This window comes from Nothobranchius furzeri, chromosome 6, assembly GCF_043380555.1.
Source record: "Nothobranchius furzeri strain GRZ-AD chromosome 6, NfurGRZ-RIMD1, whole genome shotgun sequence".
Taxonomy (NCBI): Eukaryota; Metazoa; Chordata; class Actinopteri; order Cyprinodontiformes; family Nothobranchiidae; genus Nothobranchius; species Nothobranchius furzeri.
Window position 1 is genome coordinate 57,731,963 of NC_091746.1, and position 6,032 is coordinate 57,737,994.

The window sequence follows — 6,032 nt, forward strand, 5'->3', positions numbered from 1 at the left end:
TTGTATTTCTAAACATAATTTTTTTTTACACACAGTGACAAGTTTTGTCAAGAAAGCGTGTTTGTCGTGTTCATGTCAAATTAAACTGATCACAAAACACAGATTTACTTTATTTCATTTTCCTCATCCAACCCCCATAAATTCCTGTTTGTCCTCCTGCAGCACTTCCGAAGGACAACAGGCGAAACAAGACAAAAAAGTCTGACGTGTTGTGTAAAACTGCTATTTTTAGCATATTTCTCAGGTCCGTGTTGTTGCTACCAGACGTACAGTGTGAGCAGTCAGATCGCATCCAAGAACTGGGTCATACAGTGTGAGCACATGGCTTGTGAGATCTGCCCTGCGAGGAAGTCATACAGTTTGAGCTGAAGCTGAGTGCTACAAGTGAAAAAGTCGCACAGTGTCCGCCCAGCTTTAGCAATATTCCGAAGGCGGAAGAAGGAAATCCTACAAACCTGTTTAACGTGGGATTTGAATGACATGTCCTGGTCAACGATAACACCAAGGTTCCTTACTTTGTTCTTGGAGACTAATTAAAGGCCTGATATGCCTGAAGATGTGACCTGAATCGTTGTAGGACCGTGCCCTTCAGACCAGTGTAGGTTTCTAGCCGAGAAAGCAGAATGCCATGCTCAACAGTGTCAACAGCAGCTGTCAAATCAAACAATAAAAGAGCTGTGATATTTCCAGAGTCTGTGGTAAAAAAAGCAGGTCATTAAAAACTCTCTAAAGTGCTGATTCAGTACTGTGGAGAGGCTTAAAACCTGACTGAAACTTCTCAGTTGAGCCATTTTTCTCAACATATTCTAGCAGTTGTGAGTACACAATCTTTTCTAACACCTTAGAAAGAAATGGTATCTTTGAGATTGGCCTACAGTTCAACAACACAGTTGGGTCCAGACTTGCTTTTTTAATAAAAGCTGAATTATTAACTTAAGAAAAAAATAGCATTTGCTCAAAAAAGTTACAGTGGTTCATTAAAACCTTATTTTAGCTATTTTTAAACCCCTTCAATTTTGCATGGTAAAGTTTGTTTAGCTAATGCTGTTATTTTATAGCTGAAGAACTTCTGAATTACTACACAATATATGAGTGCTGCTGGTTTTATTCTAATTTTCTCATCCTGACTTCATAATAAGGCTAAACAAACATTCTGATTAAAGTTATATACACTGAAATAAGTAAATCTAAAGAGATTTTTAATGAAATTCTGATACTGAGAAGAATAATTGTGTCTTTTTTGCTAAATAAAAGCTGTCAGGCCAGCACGTAGCGTGACTTAAAAACACGTTTCTGTCCTGTTCTCCTCAGAAATTTGAATTCTTAAAGGCGCCACTTTATCCTTGCAAACAGTTTCCAAAATAAGAGTTTATATTCTCAGCCTAAACAAAGTGTCTGTTATGACTGAGTCAGTTGCTGAGGGAAGACGCTGACTAGTGATATTTCTATTTGTTTAAACGTTTTACTCACAGCAAAACGGCGTTAATTTTGGTTTGTGGCATGTTGGTGGTCGAGGATTACAGAGCGGTGCGAAGAGCAGATGGTCTGAGTAAAAACCTGCTTTTAAAACACAGCGCTGGTTGTGGCAGCTCAGGTTCTTTTCTGTGTGTCAACGTCGCTTTTGCTCATCTGTGAAATAACACTGACTACAGAAAAATAATTAAAATGATAACTGACTGCAGCTTTAATAAGAAAGATGCTGTTTTTTAACCTTATGGTCACCTCTCAACAAAATATGGTAATCACACAGGAGAACAAGCAAAGACTCGATCCTCGTTCAGCAATCAGTAAACGCGAGAGAAAGAGCGAGAGTCCTATTCCCAGCCGTAACACACACATGGTAGTGTGTTCCCACTAGTGTCTTAAAATAGTCACTTAGGGCTTTTCAATTATACACTGCTCTGTTAGAAGGAGCCCAATCACAAAACCAGAGTGTCTCCCTCCTCTCTAAATCTTATTCAGCTTTGATTAAGGAGCAGAAGGCAGCTGGGATGCAGAGGCCTGGGGGGGGGGGGGGGGGGGGGGGCAATGCTGTGCAAAAGAGTGTGTGAAACACAATGGGAGTCGTAACTGTCAGCCATCTGTGACCTGAGGCCTGCAGAGCATCCGCCATGACTTTGGATCGGCTCTGCAATTCAAGAGCTGCAGAAAGAGAGGATGAGTGGGGTCATTGGGGAGACAAAGCTGGGTCAAAGCGTGTGAAACCGATGTTTCTTCGCATGTCATCCCATACAAAAAAACACAAATCCGTGACTTCTGGTAAACCTTTTTGTTACAAACTCACTACAGATGCACTGCTTTTTGCCTCTGATTTGATTTTCCTCAGCTTTAAAAAGTACATAATAACACACAGCTCAGTAAGAATGGTGTGTTGTGACAGTTTCTAAATACACAACAGTGGGATTCTGGTGGGATGAGTGGGAAAACCAAGCTATCATCGGAGGGCTACAGCTCAGAGTTACTTCACAGCAGAAAGATGAATCAAAGTTTAAAAAGGTCACAGAGTTGGATTTTATTTGACTGATATGAAATTATAGACATCGACACTGGACATGTTTAAAATGCTACAAAATGGGAAGTTCCCACCACCGCATCTTTGCTGTGTAACACGTCTCGTCACTTCCAGACAATCCAAAAACGGGAAAAGTCGTAGAGCTAAGAGTTGTGCTGTGAGGGTGGGAGCAAATGGTTGACACCCATAAACTCAACCAATGTAGCTAAAATGAGCTATCCAAAGCTACATGGAGCTTGGAGCCAGGAAGCTAACAGATTTTTGGGCACTTTTAGCCAGAAAAACATTATTGAGCTGCTCAAAAGTTAAGCATGCATCAACTTAAAGAGCTGGAGTCTTTCTGTGGTCTTGGGGGAGCCTCGGGAAAGGCCGCCTGCGTCCAGCAGCTGTTCCCGGCTGGGAGACAGGAGAAGCCGGGAGCATGCCTCACTCGACTGCCTCCGTGAGGCTGCAGATTTGTGGATCTTTGATCGCAGGGTCACCGCTGCTGAAGGGAGAAAAACCTAAACTCTGCAAAATTCCCTTCCGCAGTGGTGACATCGCAGATCTTTGACCGCAGTGGATCAGCGAAGCCCGGAAGCCTCCGCTTGCCTCAGTTAGCTTACCTAGCTTGAGTGTTGTTACCCAACACACAGGGCTGCCAACTTTCACTCATTTAGCATGAGACACATGCATTAGGCCTTCTGCACGCTCTCATGCCACACCTCCAATATCTCACACTAATCAATCAACCCCCGCTCTGCCGGTCAGTGAGCCCCCCGCACCGCTCCCACGCATTTAAATGTTCAAAAGTTGGCAGCCCTACAACACGTCATATTTCAACCCATCAATGACCAAGCAGTGTTTTGTTCAATGCACAGCATTTACCTCCATTCAATTAGCAAAATAAAGTACAGAAATATAATATAAATTGCTGATAAAAATGAAGCAGAGATTTCTTGGATGATCTATTGTGCAATTAATACAGCTAAATACTCAGCCTAGCTTCTCAGAGGGAGACCCACTTATTTCAAAATAAAAGTGCGTGAGTAAAATATTTCAAAATCAATTTTTTTTCAACTCCACATTATTGGGGAGGCCAAACGCACGTTTCTCCAATATTATAACTCCTGCAGTGTGAACTGGGCCTATTTATTTTAAGACGTGATCATGTCACAAACTCTTGTTCTAATAAGCTTTACACCTTCTAAAGAGCAAGTCACCCCTTAATCATTATTTTTTTGTTGGGTTGGGGGAAGTTAGCAGTCTGCCGCAGACCCGCCCTCCTAGTCAACCAGAAAACACCTCTTTGTTGTGCATTTTTCAAACAGGACAGGTGGGTGGAGTTAGACCATTGTAGGAGGGCGACTTGCTCTTTAAACCGTTAATAACTCAAAACATTAGTGCTTTTTTTCTTCTTTGATTCCTGTTAGACCTAAAATGTCTCCCACCAGAAAGAATGCCCAAGCTCCAATAGGGTACCATTATATTTCAGTTCTGTCTTTTTTCTTCCAAACTGCAAGCAAAGACTTTTACAAAATTCTGTTTCCATCATAAAACACAGGAAACACGCAAGCGTTGGAACATACCGGTTTTATTACCAGGTGTTGATATTTGTTGGAATTTCAGTCAGCAGCTGCATTAGCACCCTTTAAACTAGCTTCATGAATTCCCCAATGTTTCGTTTTCTTCTAAAATATTTTTTCATTTTAGAAAACCTGCACTCTCACTCTTGTGTTGAAGTGATTGTAAAACACTTCCTCTTGCGTCACTTTTGCAGACTCCACCTGTTGCACAACTAAATAGATCAAAGGTTTGTTCAGGAGGTTGCATCACAGGCTTTCCCTCATTGTCATCATGGAAAATATTCAATCTTCAGTATTAATGCTGACGTGCACGTAGAATTGCACATCACTTGATGCGTGCTCAGAGGCAATGGCTACACGAAGAGGGCGTGTACTCTGGCGTTCACAGGTTTCACTGTCCATCGCTGCTTTGAAGAACCCGTTAGACCAGTTTGGACACTTTACCCTCTGGATAGGCTGCAACACAAAGAGCGTGTCTTCTAGCACACATTGAAGCAACACAAGCAAACATCATGATATGTTGATTTTCCCTCAACCTTTAAACCACTAAAACAGGACAATGACTGGATAATGTTACCATGAAAGAGAAAGCAATGGATTCTACGAAAAGATGAAATACAAAGAGAGTTTTTAAAAATTAGAGTTAATTGTTCATTAATGAAATAAAAGCAAATAGAGGAGTTCCTCAATTTCATCGGTTAACCTGCAATAAATAATAACAGCAGCAACGACTGAGGAGGAGCCAAATCGCTCCACCTTTAGGCCAGAATGAGGTGTGTCACCTGGCTCCGCCGGCTCTGCTTCAGATGCTACGATCAGTTTTTAACAGATCTAATGCCAAAGCCTCGCTCGGCTTTAGTAAGTAAGGGAATCTAAAATGCTCTCACAAAAGCCTGAGACAATCATCTCCTGAAATACATTGGGATTGGAAATAATGTGGAATATGAGACGAGCTAGGAATCGTTTAGGCCTGCTGAAGGGTTAAATGAGTTTTTGTTGATCTTTAATTCAGCAGGTCAACCTCAGCATAAACAACCTCATCAAATCTTTTTCCACTGGCTGGATGCTCGGGAGGGGGGTTATGTTTTTTTAACAAGCTTCCCCCCTTCGTCCCCTCAGGGGGCAGATCATCCCTATCAATATTTCAAAGCATATATTAACATTATCCAAACTGATCCTGTGCCTCGCCATCCTCAAAATCTGTTTATCAAAGCAAAGGTCACCTGATGTTGTTGGGCTGTCCTACAGGGTACCTTCCTGTGGACACCATAGGAAGACATGGTGTAATATTGATCAATGGCTTCAGCTCTGCTTTGGTTTTGTCGTCGCTAATGAATCGAGTAAACGTTCGCGAAATCCCCTCGAGTGGACAGAAAGGAAAAACGTAACTGATGAAAAGCAACTGTTAATACAACTGCTTTATGCAAATCAAAATAACTTTTAACAAGTGTCTTTTCTGTACAGTGACTCGTGCAAGCTCTCAAAAATGCCTTTAGCCTTGCAGCTGTGCTAATTCATTGCTCTGTGTGGTTTGGGATGGAGTCCTGCAGGTGTTGGGGTTTTAGGCACTAAAACTAAGTCGTGTTCAGAGTCTGCAGCTAAATCTCCCATAACAAGAGAAACAGGAGAAGAGGTTTTCTGATCAAAGATTAAATTAATCCTGATATTGATGAGGGCATGGTTTTCTCACCTACTCGTCAAATGTAACCAAAACTGAGAAGAACAGAAAAAATAGCGATAATTATTTAATAGAAACAAAACATTTGTAACGTTTGCATTGTCTGATTAGGAGAACGTATGCTTCAGCTGGTTCAGATTCAGGTGTCAGGAGTCTGCCACCTGCAGCTCTTCGGCAGCTCTCGGGTTTTTACCAAGAATGAGGTGAACTTTAGTGTTTATGTTTAAACAGGAAAGAAAAACAGTTTGATTTCTTTTAAATGTTTAAATGGAGATCC